This window comes from Dermacentor andersoni, chromosome 10 (genome assembly GCF_023375885.2).
Source record: "Dermacentor andersoni chromosome 10, qqDerAnde1_hic_scaffold, whole genome shotgun sequence".
NCBI classification, from domain to species: domain Eukaryota; kingdom Metazoa; phylum Arthropoda; class Arachnida; order Ixodida; family Ixodidae; genus Dermacentor; species Dermacentor andersoni.
This window is the reverse complement of record NC_092823.1, coordinates 89,304,132-89,327,537: the sequence shown is the minus strand read 5'-3', so window position 1 is coordinate 89,327,537 and position 23,406 is coordinate 89,304,132. Positions and strand designations below refer to the sequence as shown.

Sequence of the window (23,406 nt, the reverse complement as noted above, 5' to 3'; positions counted from 1 at the left end):
AAGTGCAATTGCGGCAACAGCAGCTGGAGCAGCAAAAGTGGCGCGATGACGTGGAGCGCCAGATGCTGTTTCTTGAATTAGAGGCAAAGAAGAAGCAACTTGCCTAAAGCCAGCAGGCATAAAACTAAATGTTTCATTATATCTTCACACACGTCTATGCTTTAATATGTAAGGAGTATGCTACAGCTGCAACTGTGGTTAATGATTGAAACTACTGGTGCGAATAAGCAATAATATACACAATACAAGAAAAAAGCACCAAAATATACCTATGAAAGAAGTACTAAAGGAGTGTCCTGAGCAGTAAAATGTGCTTGCACTTTGATGGCATTCCTTATCTTAACTTGCACATAATTGGAGTTTCCAAGATGTACTCGTTTTGAAATCTGGATGAACGTTGGTGCAAATTCACTTTTATGATGTTTTAGTTAAATGTTCGAGCAATAAGCCTGATTCGACATTGCGATCCATGCAGTGTGTCAGTTTGCCTCGCCACATCAGGCTGCTGCCGCCTCAAGTGTTGTGGGATCACCACAGCTGGAGGTTCCGGGTCCTGCCTCAGGACTGCCAGGTTATGCAAGGTAGCATAGGCTGTCGTAATGACCGCAGAACGCTCCGTCAAGTGCTGAAGCCCCATGTCCAAACATGGGAAGCGACGCTTCCACACACCGAAAGCTCTCTCTACAGTGTTGCGGTTGCGGATGTGAGCCGCTTGATACCTGTGCAAAACAGACAATGTTAGTTTGCACTTATGCTAACTACTCTGAGACACACTTTATGCCTTGGCATCATAAGCAGGTTAGTCGTCAAAGCTCTGGCAGCTAATATGTTATTTGTATGGCGTCTTATATTCGGTGTAGCAAGAACAGATTGTATGAAATACATGAAGGTAATAATACAAAGGTATATTTTGCAAAATTACGTCATTACTACTAAAATATCGATCACGCTTACTCTATTTAAACCTTCAAACGCAAGAAACTGTATGTAATTACTCAGTATTATTGTGCTTTTCGCTTTATGCAGCGGTACTCACTTGCTGTCGGGGCTGTTGGGACGTCCGGAGGAAGCTAGTGGGGTCATAAGGAAGGGCATGCATGCATAGCCAGCATCGCCAAGTAGAAGTCCAGGCACTCGTATTGACTCGTAGAGAACACGTGCACGACTGTTGTCGAAGATTCGACTGTCATGTACGGATCCGGGCCAGCTAGACACGACGTGGTAAAATTGCAGCTGCGGCCTTGCAATGACCTAATGAAAAAAAAGAAGAATCGATTGTCATTTCTTTTCAGCTGAAGTGAATGTAAGCCGCGCAATTTATACATGCACGATAGTCTTTTTCTGCGTAGAAGCAATCACTGCTTTTTAGAATTGCAAGGCCATACTTCCCTTTTGGTGATTTAAAGACATTCAAAGAAGAGCCCCAATATGTACGATAGTCTTCCAAAATAAAAACGTCTAGCACTATTGCTACGCCAATCTTCATTTACTCGGTCATATCACCACGCATTGTCACGAAATGCGCTGTGTCATTATCTGGAGCAGGAAAAGGATCGGAATGGAGTTAATTGATTTCTACCATGACTGATCCAATTAGCCAGTATACTGTTTATTGAAGCTGGTAGACATTAACACATGACTGTCTCTTTAAGAATGAATGCTGCGCTAATGTAGAGAAAAGAAAAGAGGTAGGAATATACCTGTAAATTTATGGAGAAGTAACCCTTCCGATTACGGTAAACTTCGCCATTCGGCCCACCCTGTGCCTTGATGCGGATGTGGGTGCAGTCTATGCACCCCGTCACCTCAGGAAACTTGGCAATGCGGTAGAAATCCACCATCGTCGCACGGAACTCGCTATCTGTGCTAGGAAACATCACGACGATGGGGAACAAGTGCGCAGCAATTGGTCGCGACGCACGTTCAACGACGCGGCTCACTATCGGTTGCGACACGTTCACTATGTCACCTGTCACAACTTGAAATGTGCCCGCTCCATAAAAGCGTAAAGCGAGAAGAACTTGAAGCATTGGTGGCAGAGGGTGGCCACAGTTGCTGGCCTTCTGTTCAAGAGGCAGGCAGTCAAGCAGCTTCTTCTCGGTACACTTCGTGAACCGACAGCGTGCGAGAAATTCGCTGTTGGTGAAGTGTTCCACGGGATTCAGGCGGTCCCTCAGCCTCTCTGGTGGTACGCCTGCAATATCGCTGTCGCCATGACGACGCCGAATAGCTCGTCGACGCGGAGAACATAATCGACAAACGAAGCGTAGTCCGCCATAACACTCGAGTGAAGGAGATGCCCAAGGTAGCCTCGATGCTACCTTGAGATTCTCGAGGAAAGCGCTCGGGATTTCCTTCACTTGAGGAGCGTTTCAAGTCGAGGGCGATTTGTGAAATGAAAAACGACCCTCAAGGAGCGTTTCAAGCGGAGCGTTTGTGAATACGGGGGTCAGGCTCTGGAATGTGTAATGCCCGTAAATAAAATAAAGGTAGTGCCATCTGCTCTCCGAAGACGCTCTCCGAAGACGGTTTCTGCGTGCTCCACGGATCTCTTTTCATCGCTAAGTGAGCGGTGCGAACCAAAAGCGCGAAGCTATATAGGCAGTAGGCACTCTTACCCCCGTATTCTTAAACACGCCTTCACTTGAAGCTTCTCCTCGACTCAGCCAAGTCGAGGCGACGGGGCTTCCTTCACTCAAGGCGCCGTTGCGTTTCATGAACACTACTTCACCTTTCCTCCGCCAAGGAACGCCTTGAAAATGCGCCCTCGACTCAAGTGAAGTGTATCGACCGAGAAAAGCGTCTGATATCGAGACTATTCTTCAATGTGCTTAATAAAAGCCCCACTATTTAAGACAAATGCGTGTTTCAGTTCATTCGTCTTCCTAATCAAACAACTACACGGCGCAATGCACAACTTTAGCTCGGCAACGCTGCCACTATGAGTGTTCGACTGATAGAGCAAGCGGGAGCTGTGTTTGAGGTCTGGCGACAATCGCATCCCAACAGCTGAGAGCTTGGCGCATGGCTGAGAACCAAGATAATTTGTGCCGGTATTTGCCCGCAGCTCTTTGTTTCCTAGCGTTTCATGGCTGACTGACGCTGCGGTTGTTAATCGCGGTTATGATGGGTGCTTTTGTCCTTGTGCGTATGGTGACCGAGCCTGAATGACTTCTGAGGCCACAGATGGAACGGACGATGGGCAGCTTTGTTTACCTTCAAGACCGAGTGGTGCTGTGGGTTTGCTGAAAGCAACAGCAGGACAGAAAATATGGGTGAGTAAGCCATTTTTTCATGGAAGCACAGTATGTCAATGCGGTTTTCTTGAGGTTGCCGCTGCGCTGTCGATAAGCCGTTTCCGATGTACACAAGCATGATTGACTCCAGTTGCTCATGCTGCGGGCATTAATTAGTACCTGAAACATATTCGAGGCAGCATAAGCTTGTGCAAAACATATATTTTTTTTGCTAATGGGAATTTGTGGAAGATTCGGCACGACAATCTGTTGTTGGTTTCGCTTTTTTAAACGAAAATGTAGAAGGTACGGATCGGCGCCTGCATCCAACGATCATTACAGTATTGCGTATGAAATCTTTCGGTAGAGGAGAAGCAGTTATAGTATACATGTCGCAGAATACGTATATGGTTGAGTGCGTAGCTCCGGCTGGTTGAACAAAAAGAACAAGCGTCTTTTGAGTCCTGTACTTTGTTTTAGAAGCCGTGGTGGTCAGTCGGCTTGCTCAACTTGTAGCACATATGGTGAACAAACCAGCACTGGTGCCTGCATTTCCTGTGCTTCCTCACCTCACATATACGCTACGCAATGTTTAATCTTCCGAAAATTCACTTGTCAATACTTCATCATCGCCATTTGTTTTTTCGTCTTAACTTTTTCAGTGTGCTATGTGGTAGCAGCTGATGCACGTTCCATAAACTGTGCTCTCAAATGCCGACATATTTTTAGTTGTGCTACGTCTTTTCATTTCCATTGCTTAGGTATACTGAATTTACTAAGCGCGCGAGCGCCCTGTCTACATAAAAGTTTTGGCATTCTGGTGCAGGATGTGGGCCTTGGAAGGACCAGCTGATGAAAAAATCAACGCCTGTGCTGCACAGTAAGGCTTCTGGCAGACCTGAAAGCATCGATAGATATGGTGCCTGCCTGTTGGAATTGCACCAGCTCGTTTCCCTGAAAGAAGCTAGGTGCTGAAGAAGTACTTGACTAACCTACCCGGTAATTAGTCTTTGCATATTTTCATAAACGTTGTAAAAATATTCATGTTACGTGTACCCACATTCACAAAATGCCGAAATGGACACCGTGTTATTTAGAACCACAAACATGAAACAGCCATGTCACAATGAAATCAAATTAGTTTTTTATTCCCCTTCAGCTGTCATATAATTTTTGTTTTAAATAGCATGAATATGCTGGGCGAAGTCATCAGTTGCCCGTGGTGCGTTGCAGCTGCGACAGGATTTTTTGCTCCCCACAATTTGTGAAGCAATACTTTCGTAGCATTTGTAGCCAGCACTTCAGTATTTTGTGGCATGCTGAAGCTGCTTTAGCATGAGCAAGTGTAGATTAAAAATATGCCATAGTTTTGATGGTTGATCTCAGCTTTTCTGAAATAACGGTAGTAATGCGCTCTATACTGTATTTTTTCGCATTGTCATTGTGACAGTCTGCATCACCATTCGGCCTATTTTGGGATCCCACAAGACACGCTGCTACCCTGGGTGTTGTACCTCGGTCAATTGCTGAAGTTCTGCATGCCCCATTGAAGCCAACAGTCATCCGCATCCAATGGAAGAAACTCATTGTTCGGGCCGTCATAATTTATCTTAGGCTGAAACTAGAAGCAGGGTAGAAACAGCATATATTCTACAAGAATTTACCACTGCATGCCGTCGGGTGGCTACACCCGACAGGCTACTGTCTTGAACAGAGATGGTGTTTTATTCTAGAATATATTTGTCAGCAGTACTACTCCTTCTGTTTATATCCTTGGAAACAAACAAGCGAAGGCACCAAGGACAACATAGGAGAAATTACTTGTACTTACTAATTGAATAAAAGAAATTACAAATTAATGGCAATGAAAGTGGATGAGAGAACAACTTGCCATAGGCATGCGATGCTCTAACCAATTGAGCTACCACGGCGCCGTTTTCCCATCCACTTTCTTGTGTATTTATATTTTACTACTAGAACGAACTACTACTACTACTAGAACTAGATCATTCCCCACCTGTGGCAAGTTGTTTCTTCATCCACTTTCATTGCTATTAATTTATAATTTCTTTCATTCAATTAGTAAGTACAAGTAATCTTCCCTATGTTGTATTTGGTGACTTTGCTTGTTGGCTTCTCATGATATGATTATTAAAAATCGCACCCCTCGGTTAACCCCCTTTCTTAATTCTCCTTCATTACTGCTTCTGTTTGTAGGATAAGAGTTCACGCTGTATTGCATACTATCAAAGAACAAAAAGGCGAGAATAATGTTAATTTATTGTTTTAGAAAAAAATTGGCACTTCAATTGACCAGGAATTATTAAGAGGTACATACTGTCTTAATATGTATGACTGAAGAAAGGACATCTAGATGAAAAATACAATGACTTCAGCTACAACGTGTCTATGAAGGCAAATTCATGCAGTCAAACTGCTTTTAGTGGTCATGTTTGAGCTGGTAGGATATCAGAAAAGTGATAGATGTCTTAAGCAGAACATTTCGATGGCTATTATAGTGCAGCAGGACATTAACTGGACCTCTCTTCCACTTGCACACCAATGCATACGCAGCACACACAGCACAGTTGGAAAGGCAGTTGCTCTTCGTGCGTTTGTTGGCAACCTGGTTCCTGCATAAGAGAAGGGGTTGGTAATAAACATACAATGACGTTAAAAAAGGTCCATGAACACTAGCTTAAGTACTGTATTCGTTGTCTTTAGTTTACATTTCGTAATAATACATTCGTTTAAGAATTTTGTGTTCTAGAGCGCGATATTTTTTTACAATAATTAGCTCATATTGTTTTTATTTATTCTTATTTGCAAAAAAAAAAAACATTTTTTGGCTGGTCCCGACATACAGCGATCTAACACTTAACACTTAAATAATGAACCCTATAGAGAGCTGGGATATTCGCAAGAAAGGTGTACGAGATATATCTGCTACCACTTGCTAGCACTGTCTGTATTAGGAGCTGTCAATACACTGCTACACCTTTATTTATCGGAATAAAAAATAATGTGATGTACAAAAACTCTACTCTGTTGTATTGTTATTTTGTCTCTTTTATTGGAACAAAACATTACATTAACCTGTGTATACGTGCAGGTATAATTCTGAATGCCATTTCATGGTTGGCGACTTCCTCGTTGAGCGTGGATCTTCATAGGGATGACAAGCCAATTAAACTGAATGGTTTGAAGCAAGGATTACTAATTTTTGCTTATGACTTTAAATTACACCAACTGCACACGGTCAGCGCGAAATTACAGTACATTTCTTATTTTCCTTAGCGCAACTAGCCGCATCAAATTAAAGAAAATTGCAAAAATTAGAGTGAACGCTCCTGCTCGATTACAGAGATGCTCGCTTTGCTGCTGTGTGCTTCGCCGTCCTTGGACTAGCGTAGGAAGTGATGATCTGCCCGAGTACAAACAGCGCCGACGGGGCGACTTACGGCCCTCGCGCAAGCAACACAAGCACACAGGCAATACACGCACTAATAACGGGAATCTTCGTAGCTGTTTTCTTTTTACAAGTTCGAAGTCCGCCGCAGTTATGTATCGCGCCGTATTTGAACTGATGCGGCTTTCTACGATGAATCGCGAGAAACACATGAATGCACTGACGCCGATAGTAGTTTCGGAGCGCTGGCGCGAAGAATACCCGTGTGCAGGTCATCAGTTGGCTCATGCACGGAGTAAGACGACAGTCACTGCACTAGCTCGCAGTCTTCTTGACAGGACGACCGATCTGTCTCGGCGCCGCAGTGAAACGATTTCGTTGCCGATGCGCTCCAGACGACGGCACCAGTTCCTAAAACGTAGCCCTTGAGAATGCGCAGCACGGTTAACCCAAGAAAAGTTACGGAGGCAACTGGCGTCCATCGGAAAAAGCTGACGAGGCGAGCGACAGATCGCAAGGCAGCCATGTTTACTCGCTAACTTCACTCGAGGAGCGATTCAAGGTAGCTGCGAGGCTACCTTGAGATTCTGGAGTAAAGCGCTCGAGCTTTCCTTCACTCAAGGCGCGTTTCAAGTGGAGGGCGATTTGTGAAATGAAAAACCGCCCCCAAGGAGCATTTCGAGTGGAGGGTCAAGTCGAGGTGCGTTTGTGAATACGGGGGTTACCCCCGTATTCTTAAACACGCCTTCACTTGAAGCTTCTCCTCGACTCAGCCAAGTCGAGGCGACGGGGCTTCCTTCACTCAAGGCGCCCTTGCGTTTCATGAACACTACTTCACCTTTCCTCCGCCAAGGAATGCTTTGAAAATGCGCCCTCGACTCAAGTGAAGTGTACCGACCGAGAAAAGCGTCTGATATCGAGACTATTCTTGAATGTGCTTATCAAAAGTCCCATTATTTAAGACAAATATGTGTTTCCGTTAATTCGTCATCCTAATCAAACGACTACATGGCGTGATGCACAACTTTAGTTCGGCAACGCTGCCATTGTGAGCGTTCGACTGATAGAGCAAGCGGGAGCTGTGTTTGAGGTGTGGCAACAATCGCATCCGAACAGCTAAGAGCATGGCACATGGCTGAGAACCAAGATTATTTGCGCCGGCATTTGTCCGCTGCTCTTTCTTTCCTAGTGTTTCATTGGTGACTGACGTTGCGGTTGTTAAGCGCGGTTATGATGGGTGATTTTGTCCTTGTGCGTATCGTTACCGAGCCTGAATGACTTCTGAGGCCACAGATGGAACGGCTGATGGGCAGCTTTGTTTACCCTTAAGACTGAGTGATGCTGTGAGTTTGCTGAAAGCAACAGCAGGACAGAAAATATCGGTGAGTGAGCCATTTTTTCATGGAAGCACAGTATGTCAATGCGGTTTTCGTGAGGTTGCCGCCGCGCTGTCAATAAGCCGTTTCCGATGTGCACAAGTATGATTGACTCTAGTTGCTCATGCTGCGGGCATTAATTAGCACCTGAAACATATTCGAGGCAGCATAAGCCTGTGCAAAACATATATATATATATATATATATATATATATATATATATATATATATATATATATATATATATATATATATATATATATATATGCCGCTGTATGCCGCTTGCGCAGCAAGACCGCCATACAGCGATCTAACACTTCAATAATGAACCCTGGGCTGGGATGTTCGCAAGAAAGGTGTACGAGATATATCAGCTACCACTTGCTAGCACTGTCTGTATTAGGAGCTGTCAATACACTGCTACACCTTTATTTATCGGAATAAAAAATAATGTGATGTACAAAAACTCTACTCTGTTGTATTGTTATTTTGTCTCTTTTATTGGAACAAAACATTACATTAACCTGTGTATACGTGCAGGTATAATTCTGAATGCCATTTCATGGTTGGCGACTTCCTCGTTGAGCGTGGATCTTCATAGGGATGACAAGCCAATTAAACTGAATGGTTTGAAGCAAGGATTACTAATTTTTGCTTATGACTTTAAATTACACCAACTGCACACGGTCAGCGCGAAATTACAGTACATTTCTTATTTTCCTTAGCGCAACTAGCCGCATCAAATTAAAGAAAATTGCAAAAATTAGAGTGAACGCTCCTGCTCGATTACAGAGATGCTCGCTTTGCTGCTGTGTGCTTCGCCGTCCTTGGACTAGCGTAGGAAGTGATGATCTGCCCGAGTACAAACAGCGCCAACGGGGCGACTTACGGCCCTCGCGCAAGCAACACACGCACACAGGCAATACACGCACTAACAACAGGAATCTTCGTAGCTGTTTTCTTTTTACAAGTTTGAAGTCCGCCTCAGTTAGGTATCGCGCCGTGCTTGAACTGATGCGGCTTTCTGCGATGAGCCGCGAGAAACACGTGAATGCACTGACGCCGATAGTAGTTTCGGAGCGCTGGCCCGAAGAATACCCGTGTGCAGGTCATCAATTGGCTCATGCACGGAGTAAGACGACAGTCACTGCACTAGCTCGCAGTCTTCTTGACAGGACGACCGATCTGCCTCGGCGCCGCAGTGAAACGATTTCGTTGCCGTTGCGCTCCAGACGACTGCACCAGTTCCTAAAACGCAGCCCTTGAGAATGCGCAGCACGGTTAACCCAAGAAAAGCTACTACGGAGGCAACTGGTGTCCATCGGAAAAAGCTGACGAGGCGAGCGACAGATCGCAAGGCAGCCATCTTTACGCACTAACTTCACTCAAGGCGCGTTTCAAGTGGAGGGCGATTTGTGAAATGAAAAACCGCCCCCAAGGAGCATTTCGACTGGAGGGTCAAGTCGAGGTGCGTTTGTGAATACGGGGGTTAGTCGGCATCACAGATTGGTTTCAAGGTATGGTCGGTGTGGCGGTGCGCCCGAGTACGTTTGGTCACAGTTTATAACGGTTGGACGCGGATGGATAAGGCCCTAAAGAGCGATAACGGCTTATAATGATTGCAACGTCATCAGCGCACCCGATTACATACGTACCGTCACTGCTTTAAAGCAAAATAGGCTGAAAAGTTGTGGTTCGCAAACATGCAGGCCAAGCAAAGATAACGGGATGACATGTATGATCAAGTTAATAAAAACCACGGCTTTTTGAAGACGACTTGATTGAAGTCACGTACGAAAGTTGCAAATAAGCGCAGTGGGAACACGTGGAACTTAAGAGAGCGAAGAACTAACGAAACAGTATTGACACGTGTACTTATCTTTATCGGGCGACCACGTTTCGTCGCCTAACAAATGTAAACGCACAGCGTGGGACGCGCCTGCATGTATCCGAAGTTTCTGGAAAGTTATCGGTGCTTCTATCCGCTGTCTGTTGTCGCCGAACCTTATGTTATCTGATTTCATCACCTGGCGTGAATGGTGTAGAACTTTGTGGAAGGCACGTGGGTCCAAACGATTAGTCTGGAACATTCGACGACTGTTCTTTAAAAGCCGACGCGCTTGACCCGCTGATCAGATTTCCGATGATCGCCGGCCGTGTTCGCCGCTATCGTTGTGCTATAAGTACAGCCTGTTTTTGTGGGCACAGGTTCGCCCAATAAAAGTTAGTTTTGTATTTCACCGTATTTCCCGGACGCTATCGAGGATAGAAGACAGGTATTACTGGCCGCACCTAACCGCCGATGTCGCCCGTTACGTCAAGACATGCCGAGACTGTCAGCGACGCAAGACACCACCGACAAGGCCAGCGGGATTACTACAGCCGATCAAGCCTCCTTACCGACATTTTCAGCAGATCGGGATGGACTTGTTAGGACCGTTTCCAACATCAACATCCGGAAATAAGTGGATCGTCGTGGCGACGGACTATCTCAGCCGCTTCGCTGAAACTAAAGCTCTACCGAAAGGTAGCGCAGCCGAAGTGGCGAAATTTTTCGTCGAGAACATCCTGCTGCGACATGGTGCTCCAGAAGTCCTCATCAACGACAGAGGAACGGCTTTTACAGCAGAGCTCACGCAAGCCATTCTGCAATACAGCCAGACAAGTCACAGGAGGACAACTGCCTACCATCCGCAGACGAATGGTCTCACGGAGCGCCTGAACAAGACCCTCGCCGACATGCTAGCAATGTACGTCGACGTCGAGCACAAGACGTGGGATGCGGTATTGCCGTACGTAACATTCGCTTACAACACGGCGGTGCAAGAAACAACACAGATCACGCCATTTAAGCTAGTTTACGGCAGGAACCCGACGACGACGCTCGACGCCATGCTGCCACACGTCACTGACGAGGAAAATCTTGACGTCGCTACCTATCTCCAGCGCGCCGAAGAAGCCCGACAGCTCGCCCGCCTGCGAATCAAGAACCAGCAGAGGACCGACAGCCGACACTGCAACCTCCGACGACGCTTCGTCGAGTACCAGCCCGGTGACCGTGTTTGGGTATGGACCCCGATACGCCGACGAGGACTGAGTGAGAAACTATTGCGACGCTATTTCGGTCCCTACAAGGTCATCCGACGTACTGGGGCACTGGACTATGAGGTCGTGCCAGACGGCATTTCGAATTCACAGCGGCGCCGCGCACGACCTGAAGGGGTCCACGTGGTGCGTCTTAAACCGTTTTACGGACGCTAACGAACTTCCCTTATTTTGCTGTTTTCTTTGCTACGAGTGCTTTTCGTTATCACTTTCGTTTGTTTGCAGCATCGGGTCGATGCTTCTTTCAGAGGGGGGTATTGACACGTGTACTTGTCTTTATCGGGCGACACGTCTTGCCGCCTAACAAATGCTATCGCACAGCGCGGGACGCGCCTGCATGTATCCGAAGTTTCTGCAAAGTTATCGATGTTCTATCCGCTGTCTGTTGTCGCCGAACCTTGTGTTATCTGATTTCATCGCTTGACGCGAATGGCGTAGAACTTTGTAGAAGGCATGCGGGTCCCAACGATTAGTCTGGAACATTCGATGACGGTACAAGATCATCCCACTTATTGGCGCACTGGACTATGAGGTCGTGCCAGACGGAATTTTGCATTCACAGCGGCGCCGCGCACGATCTGAAGTGGTCCACGTGGTGCGTCTGAAAGCCTTTTACAGACGCTGACGAACTTCCTTAATATGTTGTTTTATTTGCTACCGGTGTTTTTCTTTGTTACTTTCGTTTGTATGCAGCATCGGGTCGATGCTTTTTGAGAGGGGGGTATTGACACGTGTACTTATCTTTATCGGGTGCCTTTCTCCCTCCTACTCTCTCTCTCTTTTAACTCCATCCCCTACACCCTGCTGGCGCTGAGCCGTGCTCCCGCATGGGTTGCAGAAAATAGCGCTAGCCTTTCCTCCTTCCCCACAAGAACCACTTCTCGACGCCTAACAAATGTAATCGCACAGCGTGGGACGCGCCTGCATGTATCCGAAGTTTCTGGAAAGTTATCGATGCTTCTATCCGCTGTCTGTTGTCGCCGAACCTTATGTTATCTGATTTCATCACCTGACGTGAATGGTGTAGAACTTTGTGGAAGGCACGTGGGTGCGTACGATTAGTCTGGAACATTCGACGACTGTTCTTTAAAAGCCGACGCGCTTGACCCGCTGATCAGATTTCCGACGATCGCCGACCGTGTTCGCCGCTATCGTTGTGCTATAAGTACAGCTGTTTTTGTGTGCACAGGTTCGCCCAATAAAAGTTAGTTTTGTATTTCACCGTATTGGTGCTTTCTTCACCGTCACTACCACGTGACAGTATACACCAAGTGACAGCATACGAAATTAGTGGTGGGCGAATAATCGTTTGCTTGCCTCACAGAGCGGGGATTATTGCGTTGGGTTGAAGTCAGCCCGACTAATTGGGCGCACAGTGGTTTGGGCGCACAGGGTTCATATGTCCAGCAAACATGATCATTAGAGAACACGGGCTTGAGGTCAAGGAAGACAATTCCCTCCGTTTCCTCGACCTCAAGCTCGTGTTCTCTAAAGATCATGTTTGCTGGACATATGAAGCCTGTGCGCTCGAACCACTCCTGCCCTTCTCATCAGCACACGGTAAACTAGTAAAGAGGGCTATTGTTCAAGCCCGCTTCTCTAAAACTGGTCCTGCCGCCACAGCCCAAATGGCAGTTTTCAAGCACAAGTTACACGCCTGAAAACTTCGGGCTATCCTGACGGATTACTCGTCTTATTAGTTGAGGCAATCCGCAGAAAATGAAAACCTAAGAGTGAAGCCATGGCCACGGAAGAGCAGTCCAAAGAAAAGGTAAGGCTGCGGTGATTACATGCAAGCATCAAATCGGCCATCGTGCTTAAAAAATCGGTAGGCGGGTTAGTGGATGTGTTGTTTTCGGCCCCACACAAGCTTTAGTCGTCATCAAGAAAAAGCACCCCTATCAAGAAACAAAGCCCAGTGTGAAGTTCGCAACCGTTACGTGGATTGTGTGCAGAGGGTTGTGTACAGAATCCCCTTGAAATGCGGCGCATGCTACCTAGGTCAGGCAGGCAGGTACCTCAAAGATCGCCTGCGTGAACATGCAAATAATGTTATGAATGGAAAGGAAGGTTTCTTAGCCCTGCATTGTAGCGCATGCGGTTGCACCTCTACGAAAAAACAGAAGCAATATTTACATACAGAGATGATTGAATGCGCGTCATCATTGAATCGGCTAGCATGGCACATGAATAATGTCTGTGCATAAGCAAGCCATCGCTGGCCTTATCATGAAGCGAGTTGGCATTCGTAGACAAGGCCAGCGCGTACAGTGAGCAGTGATGGCACCTTTATAACATTTTACTTCTCGATTGTTTTCATCTTTATTGTTTGTTTTTACATGTATATATTTTTTGTTGTTTTTCCCCTTTTTTCTACATTACACCTTGCACCAGGCAATAAAATTTCAGGTGGCAGTAAGCGCTTGTCCTCATTTTTTCCCTGTGTCCCCTGTCCCCCTACGCACCACAGAATCTAAGTTATGTTTCAGGGAACTGAAAAAAAAAGTTAGCTGAAATGTTCTAATCTTTTTGCATAGTTCTAGTAATTGCACATGCTGTTTGGCTAGACATCGGCACTTTGAAATCCACAAAGAGCTAAAGAAGCTACAGCACGATGTTTTTTGTGAAAATTTAGTGCATAAAGAAGTACCCACAAAGGTGAGTATATTTTGCCATGGTACATCGCATAGCTCAAAAACAATAACAGCTACACAATAATGACTTATTTGAAATCTGCATAGCGAACTCTTATCATTGGCTGAACTTTGAACCCTCTAGTTCAAGTAATAAAAAAAGTTGTTTCGAGGAGGGTCTCCCTTTAATTGTAAGTGCGTTGCAAAACATTAGGTTTGAGAAGGGTTTGAACACCCCACGGGTCTTCCTTCCAGGTGGTCTGTTGCTGCTGGTAGCAGCTGCTCTAATAACGAAGCAGCAAGCCTTGTATTACAATCATTGTATTTAAATATGCGTTCTGTCTTGCCGGACCCTGCCAAGGTACATTAGGTGCCTACAGTGACATTTGTTGGAAGCCTGTTGACTGCGCAAGAATTCACCGTGCATCTGGAGGGCATTTCCATTCAAGAAAATACCCTGTTGGCAGCCATTGCGACCCAAATGGCCCTGTACTGGGTACTAAACATTGCTTTCCACAAGAAAGCGCAAAGAACTTTTCATCTTTTGTGTGAACTACTGGGAGTTCCAAGTGGTTTACGGGCAACACCACTCGTAAGTGTAGCTCAGACACTTTTGAGCCAATGAGCCTCTCATGCCAATGCCAGATTTTTATAAGTGGTCATAGTCATACTAGTCACAACACTAGTCATAATAAAGTATTTTGGAACTTTTTTTGGATTGTTTTTGCACAACTGGATATTATTACTGCACTCTACACAACCTGATGAAAAATCAATCAAGCAGTTTGAATGGGGGCCATCAGGTTCCTTGAAAAATTTTTCGATTGCCACTTCGGAGATCTGGTGGTCCCTTGGGGAGCGCTCGAAGCAAGCAACCGTTGCTTCCTTAGCAAGCATTGTGAAATATATACTGTTGCTCCTTTGAAAGGCATCGGGGAAAAGCAGCTATTGCTCTCTTGGGGAGTATTGGGAAAGGGTAATTGTTGATCCTGTGAGGAGTATTGGGAAAGAGTAACCGTTGCTCCCTAGAGTATCGGGAGAGGGCAACCGTTGCTCCCTTGAAGAGTATCGGGAGAGGGCAACCGTTGCTCCCTTGAAGAGTATCGGGAGAGAGCTACCGTTGCTCCCTTGAAGAGTATCGGGAGAGAGCATCCGTTGCTCCTTTGAAGAGTATCGGGAAAGAGCATCCGTTGTTCCCTTGAAGAGTATCGGGAGAGATCAACCGTTGCTCCATTGAAGAGTATCGGGAGAGAGCAACCGTTGCTCCCTTGAAGAGTATCGGGAGAGGGCATCCGTTGCTCCGTTGAAGAGTATCGGGAGAGAGCAACCGTTACTCCCTTGAAGAGTATCGGGAAAGAGTAACTGTTGATCCTGTGAGGAGCATTGGGCAAGAGCAACCGTTGCTCCCTTGAGGAGCATTGGACAAGTGGAACTACTACTCCTAAAGCGCGTAATTCAATGGGGAGTAACAGTTCATACCGTCACAGTTACCCCCTAAAGGGAGGAATGGCTGTGGCAGATCAGTTGCTCCCATAAAGGAGTAACCTCAATACCCCATTTCCTCCTATTCTTAGAGTGTACATGCCATCGCTCATAACCACGGCAGTTAGTCTGGGGAAGTTTGTTGTGATCTGACAAATACTTCATCGTTTTATGAAAAACGAGGAAACAAGAGCAGTCCTCGCGTACCGCTTCGGTAAGAGCGAAGGCCTTTTAGCTCAATATCTCCTATACGAAAACCTTGAAAGAGCGCAAATGCGATGTTAAAGGTCATATTTTGCAAGCACGCGCCTTTTGAGAGAAAAACCACAATGTCGACCCCGACCCTCATTTGAAAGAAAAATCGCATTATGTGAACGTCACCGTGTACGTGGGATGTTTCGATACTTGCAGTGACCCAAGTGTCGTCAAAATTGATTCATTCATGAGAATGGCAGATGCCCGTTGGCTGTTTCACATGCCAACGCTTTGACTTCTGCCGTTGGCGGCGCTGTTCGCCGGCACGTCTTAGTGTCCCTGTATATGCTTCCGCATGGAATATTGTTGCGCATAGGTCCGCCATTGTGCTGCAGCTCTGCAGTGAAGCAACTCCTCGAGCGTGAAGGAGGCAAATGCAGCGCTACGTTCCATTTGCTTTCTTCTTTGCTGGTCGTGAGCTACATGCGACAATTGTTGGCAAGCGGTGAACACGATGACATTTTTTAATGTAGGCTACGCTGGAACGGTTGGTGCAGAGGGAGAGGTGCCAACCCCAAGAAACATTTAGTTTTTCTGTACATACATAGACGCACATATACACACACGCACGAACGTACATATAGAAGTAGGACCCCCTCGATCCCTCGATATAAAATCCTGAATACGCCCACGGCTCGAACAGCTCAAAAATTCGCGTGTCAACGCGCATTACCTGGAAACAAAAAGCGGTGCAATATTTTTCAGTATGCATGTTAAGTTTTTTCGGGAAGGTCGGAAGCCATGAAATGTTTTAAGGGTGTTTATAGAAAACTTCGCATACGTGTGGTGGACAATTATGTAAGCACATTTTGACTGCCGAAACTAGACAAATAATGATCGTGGCTAAGAGAACGTACTATCGTACCTGCAGTTACGTCACTCACCGTTAACCATCACCGTCATTCATCACTAACCATCATTCACAGCTGCTGCACCTTTTCTATATATGCGGAACAGGCACGTAGATTTAAACCCATTTTAAATGTTAATATGCGCACATTTTATGCAAAGCTCATTTTTACGTTTCATACCGCAAGCAGCTACTTCATAGCAGCAAATCTGCAAGTGGAAAAAGATTCGAGATGTGCGAACTTCTAGATCAACTTTATTTTGTACAAGGGAATGGATGAGCACTGGCTGGTGGCAGCAGGGGATGAGTTCGTGTTCTTGGAGCATTTGGGGCAGAAATCAAAGGCAATGGCAAGGCAACAAGCTATTAAGACTATCAACAGGTAATGTTTATTCCAATAATCACATAAGATGGCAAATTCGCAAAGTAATTATTCGCACATTTCAGACTGTAATATGACAACACATTTTTCTTTATCCCTTCACAATATTCAGGTTATATTAATATAACAAAGCACTTAATGAACTTACTAAAATAATTTCACATTCCTCACGTCGACTAAGGCTGATGGAACAACCAACATTAGCGGGCGGTAAATGCTGAAGCTATCACAGCTATCTCATCAGCGGGAGCGTACGACGCTTTCGCATACTACAAACCATGAACTCGAATACATTAATAGACCTTACATGAAAAATCAGAACGCCGACAAAAAATTAAAAAAGAACAGAGTAGAGAAAATCCGGATACAGCGGGCAAATTGTATCCGTTACTATTTACATTGTTTTGAACGCGCTGTTAAAGCCGCACAGTCAGAACAATCGCAAATGGAGCGAGTTGAAAATTAACATTCTTGGCACGTATATCTGCAGCGCGACACAGACGTCTCGTCCGTTCTTTGTCCCACGTCTGTGTGTGCACATATACTCCCAAAATTGCACAAGTGAACAACCTTTCATGCCAGGCGTACGCATATCTGCGCGTACAGGAGTGTCACTTGAGATTAATACTGCTCTAGTGCAAACGAGCCGAACTCGCTTCTGTAAACAAAGCGAACCCATCTCGCATATCGTAGTCCCATTCGGGGCGTGCCGGTCTCGTCCTTCCGCACGGCACCACGTAAAACGTTTTGTCACCTATACCGTGCGATTTGTGAAGTTTGGTGTGCTGCACGCCGTCCTACTTAAATACAAGTGTCAAAATGATGTGTTTAGTACCACTTCACCAAAGTAACTAACTTAATATCGTCGAATCCCGTACCTGCAACCCGAAGGCGATTAGTGCAGCGCACGCTCGACGGTCCGCTCATTGCAATTACGATGGCACTGACAGAAACGAGTCGGCGCCGGGACCGTAAAGTTGGCTTCGCAGCAGCCCAGTTGAACATTTGACGTCATTTTTGTACCACATGATAACGCCCAGCGAATAGCGGTGCGAACGGCGCCGGAAAAGTTAGGCGCAACTCTGCTCTCTGCGAGAGCATATACAGGAATACTAATACGTCGCTGACGCGCCGCTGCCGCCCCATGCCTACGCGCGAGCAGTCCTCCGTCGCCAAGCAGTTAGCAATACGCATGAACCATGCAACTCCGTTTTCAAAGTGTTTTCTTGACTTGGCTATCGTGTGTTGCGTCGTACATCAACGATGTACTTAAGCGGCTCCGTGAACGGGTTGAGTGAAGCAGAAAAAGCGCGCATGAAAACAAAGTTCGCTTGGGCGACTGTGCTGACCTGCTCAAAATAAGGTGACGGGCTTCGGCGCCATGTCGGACTACAGCCTCACGGGAATCTCGCAGACATCGAGGATTACCTTCTGAATGCAACGAGCTCCATGACCTGCGAGCAATCGGAAGCATATAGAAGTTATGGAAGGCTACAATAAGCTGACGGGCGGTTGGGTGCGGTAGTCGTGCGTCTAAGTGCTCGCGTGACATGATCGACTCTATTAAGGAATTTAATGCGTGTTGTACACTTACGTCATGAAAATTGTGGTATTGTTATGTGTGAAGTGCGCGGAAATTTGGGAGGACGCTTAAGCTTCGCTTTTAAGAGTGGGACGCGGTAGCATTCAAAGGCCCCTGACTGCTTTTTGTTTCCCGGCAACGGCAGCTAATGTAACCGTAGCGTTGATTGGGAAACGCTGGCGGCAAACGCTGTGCACGGAGGCAAGCTTTCTGGTAGAAACGCGGCCTCTTGCGTAGGTCAAGCTACTGTTATAGTTTCGAACTTTTAATATATCAGTCGGAGAAGCGGTTAGATAAAGGTATCCGCTGTCCATGTTTGTTTTTTCATTACATTTGTCTCGCATAGGATGCACATTATAAGTGCACTATTTTAAGCTCTACTCAGGTTATTTGAGTTAGTTGGGCATCAGCTGCATTTTGTTTATGTATTTACATAGTAACAATCTAGCTAGCTTATGCACAGTCATATTGTAGGAAAATGAAAATTTGCACAGCATAACATAAACGGCTGGCCAGTATATACGTGTACATTAGTTGAATGCCAACTAAGATTGTCAAGTGGCTTGCAAGCGAGTTCATTGACCTCAATTTATGTGAAAAGGTTGATGTAGTAAATGATTCTGTGTTTGTCTTTCTTAGTTATTGTAGCTGGTTTAACATGCACGCGACAATGAAATGAAGCCTCAAATCACAGAGAAACAGTGAGGAAATGTTCTTAAAAAACATTCAATAAAGGAGGAAACATCCATTGCCTTCTTTTATTTTCATAATAAACAAACGAATAGTGCGTTAACTCCAGCTTTCCTGCCTAAGACTCCAAGGTTGGTGTGCTCCGTTATCTATTCACTATTCGAGTAGCCAAATGAACGGTGCGCCCATTACCACTGTGCACGAGAGGACAGGAATTTGCAGTCACGGTGCCGCAGTGGCTCATCCCTCTGTACGAAACATAAAATTGCTCCGTAAAAAAACATGCATACTGGTCAATTCGGTATGCATTAACATGTGGTTTTCGGATCTGCACAACAGAAGTAATGTTTCATTCCTTGTCGCATTGCTCATCATTGTAGAGTTTATTGCGGCGCTTTGTGTGTTAAGTAATATAACTTGAAAAATCAAAGCTTGTGGTAATTAAGTACACATAATGTTATAACAATGCAGATGTAACGACTCCCCCTGGTAGCTACCGTACTACAGTTCATTCCTTACACATCGGGCCTTTCTACATGTCTTGACGTTCCTGCGTACAACCCAGCGTTCCTGGCAACCCTCATAGCCATTTGCATTTGTCAAGCGAGGGTTGCTCTTGAAATGACAATGAATATTGGCAAGTCTACACAGTTCTCAAATCGTGTTCACCAAAGAAGTTCTTGGACTACTTCGATTTTAATTGTCACAGCATCCGCAATGAAAGGATCATAGGATTAAAGCAATGCTTTCAGTTCTACAGATATTCGAACGGAGAGCCTTCTTACAAAATGGAAAGACATTGTATAGCTCCTTAGAAAATTTCGTACCGGTTTCTTCTGCTTAGTATACATAGCTGCAAGGAAGGAACATATTCACAATACTTCTACGGTGCTCCAGAAAAAAAGATGCTGAAAACAACCAGTATATCTATAGCCTGTACTGCAAGTTGTTGACACCCTACGTTTTTCGGCATGTGAAGTATTAGCTTGACCTCTCCGTTAAAATGACCGTGGATGCAGTGGATATTGCAGTGGACAGAGTTGGCTGTGCTTGAGCCTTCAACGCGGCTGTGTTGCTGCCATGCTATCACGTACTTGCTACACGGCGTCAGCTTAGAATAATCCAGTTTGACAGTAGGCTCTGGGTGCCACGGTGGTCAATTGAGCATACACGGAACGCTGAGAAATGCTGTTCGTACAAGATAGCAGGCAACCCGAACCAGTCCATGAGAAGAGAAAACCAGGCAGCCCTGTCAAGCGACCAAACATTCCGCAAGGCATCAGTACTCATTGGGAGAATTGCTGTTGTTTTTTAGGAAGGGTCTACAGCAAATCTTCAGAAAAGAGTCTTTTTACTTTAAACTCTTCTGAAGCACTGGATAAATAATGAGGAGGTGCACCTGGATGCAGAAGAGCACCCACCGACCCCACGAGAGAAAACTGGTAACGGCCCAGGGAACAGTGATAGTGGCGCACACTGTACTTTCACACCAGTTGTATCCAATGAGGCAGCTGACATTCCGTGCCGTACTTAGCTAAGCAACAGTGCTACAGCCTTTGCGTTAGGAAAGGTAGTGAAATCATTTCATTATCACGAGCACAAACCGTTATGTCTACAGCAACACACCGGATGTCTGATACCTTGCAACAAAATAAAGCAACTTGTGGGGACTGTTCAAACCTGCCGTCCGTTTTTCTCTCTACTGTTGATGTGAAATACCTCAAGCTGGCACAACGTATGCCGAAATGTAAACGGCCAAAGGGACACATGCTAACTCTGTCAAGAATAATTAGAAAACATAAGCAAATTGCTGACCGTGGTCCTTCCAGATGCCTTCCAATTTTAGAGAACGCTGTTCTTAGATAGTTGGTCGCAGCGGCAGCTGCAGCTAGAGCTCTAAATAAGAGGCTGCTTCGGGAAGACGAAGTGGAAGTACAACTAGCGCTGCTTCACTGGGAAATTTAGGACGAGAATGTATACATCCTCGTCCAAAGTATAGTGGGAACCTAGTTTACAGAGGATGAATGGTTTGCTGTGGATACTTGCCGCGGTTGCTCAGTGGCTATGGTGTTAGGCTGCTGAGCACGAGGTCGCGGGAACGAATCCCGGCCACATTGCGATGGGGCCGAAGTGCGAAAGCACCCGTGTACTTAGATTTCAGTGCACGTTAAAGAATTCCTGGTGGTCTAAATTTCCGGATTCCTCCACTACGACGTGGCTCATAAGCAGAAAGTGGTTTTGGCACGTAAAACCTCATCATTTCATTTAATTTCCTGCGGATAGCACAGTAAGCATGTAAACGTCTTTTCCTCAGTGGAAGTGTGAAACATGCCACAGTGAGTTGGGTGTGGTTGACTCAATCTTGTATGACTGATGCCTTGCTTGGTTCCATCTGCCATGTGTGTTACTTAAGAGGCAGCCGAAATAGAAATTGTGGCAACGTCCTGGGTGTAACCAGCTTGTGTGTGCACCACGAAACGTGGATTTTGTGTAAGCATTCGACACACCTACAGCCGTGACACCCTGTAGGTGTGTCGGCGACCCTGGGTACGAACCCAGGGTCGCCGAAACAAAATAATTTCTTCCTAATTAACAGGAGCAAACGCAAACTGACGAGTCCACTACGGAAAATTCGTAATGCCTATTTTGGACTGCAGTATTTAAATTAAGGTTGCTTTCCTAAACAAAAGAGAAAGTGACTTTTATCGTTCAATCCTTCGTCGTATACTTTTGCTCACACGTGTACATAGGCCATTTCATGTTTAATAAAGTACAGTTCTTACCAATTCATTGGATCTCAGACGTGTCCTGTTGTATTATGAATGCAGGCGCCTAGCTGCTGCGCACTCTGTTTCTTTTATACGTTAGAATTTTTTGCAGAAGTTTACAAAACCAGCATGTCCGGTAGCAAAATTCTTTCCAAGTTGAAGAATAGCCAAACAAAGACAGCATCACATGTCTTCAGCAAAGGCAGCCAGATGTAGGATTTGCGCACGAGAACTTTCTATTTGCTCGATCTTTGTGGACAGGTTCAGTTGCGAGAGAGATATGGAGACTTGCTTAACTGCCACCTAAATAATATGCGCCCAAACAGGATCACAACAGGATATCTCGAGTGCCGATTTTGAGCAACAACCGCACCAAAAACGCGTGCGTCTTCTCACTGTCTCTGTTTCGCCCTGCCTCTACAAAAGGAACATTCACTTCGTCGAATCCACTAACCCTTTTCAGTCGCTCGCTGTTGGTTAATTGACCCCCGTCATGCCCGCTTGAGCAAACCCCTATCGCTTGGTGGCCCTCTGCAGCAACAAGGGCTGAAAAAAGCCACATTTAGCGAAATTCCTCGCTTAAGGACCCGTCGTCACGGCTCAATTCTACGAAACACACTTGCCATGCGACCTTTTGTCACCTCTCTGAGCACTAGCCTTTGAGACGCCGTCACGGCTGTCAACATAATTTTCCTGAAAGCTGTTGTGTGCATTGCTGGGTGTCCCTGCAGCTGTATCCAGTACGAAGAAGAAAGACAGGAAATGCATGGCTAACCGCAGCAAATGCCGCATCTTCTAAACTCTCAAACTGACTACAACTCAAATTTTGGCCACCTTAACGCCACTTTTCCTTGTATGTGCGCACCGTCTTTCTGCCACGACTTCAACTTGGGATCGGTGATAAAAACGCATACCATGTAACTACAGTAAGCGAAATAGAGTTTTGGAACAAAGGTAACTAACCTGCTTTCATTCCAGCAAGTACCAAGCAAAGTTGAGGTTTAGCCTAGATTCGACTGTGAAGAGCTCATTGACATAAGGCAGCTTTTCGCATGACAGAGTTGAGTTGAATGTCTCAAATAACTCGTTGGATTGCTAGTTCAACCCCGAACCCGTGCCTTAGCAATATCAGCTGTCGAAAGGGCATCATTGCGTTCAAAAGGCAGTCCTTATTAGCTAAAGGTGCAGGCATAAGGCACGGCCACTGCAGAAGTCATCAACGAAAAAAAACCCTATCAACCATAACGTCCTCAGTGAATGACTCAAACATTTTCCAATATTCCACTCTCAGCTGTAAGGGCTTTGTCTGAGGCTCGTCCACAAAATGCTTAATTCAGTAATGTGTTTTTGTTGCCAGCTAGACTTACACATATGAGAATTATGCGAACAACGATTAACTGCGCAAAAAAGAACAAGACAGAGAAAGAACCACACGACACAGGCGCAGACTAACAACTGGTTTAATGCTCCAACGCCACTTTCCTACCAACAACAGAACGCATGCGCACAAACCGCAAAGACCAATGCCGCTATCATGTAGTCAAGCCCAGAAACGCCAACTCCTTGCGGTACAAATGTATGGAAGCCTCACTAACACATTTATCCGGCCCTAATCTCGCGATTGCTAAAGCTTCGATT

The 23,406-nt window shown here is 45.7% G+C and overlaps 1 pseudogene; it reads right to left on the bottom strand.

The window, feature by feature from the left end:
• Positions 1-227: 227 nt before the first annotated feature.
• LOC126544276 (putative nuclease HARBI1) lies at positions 228-2,278 on the bottom strand (annotated as a pseudogene).
• Between the last annotated feature and the right edge of the window lie 21,128 nt (positions 2,279-23,406).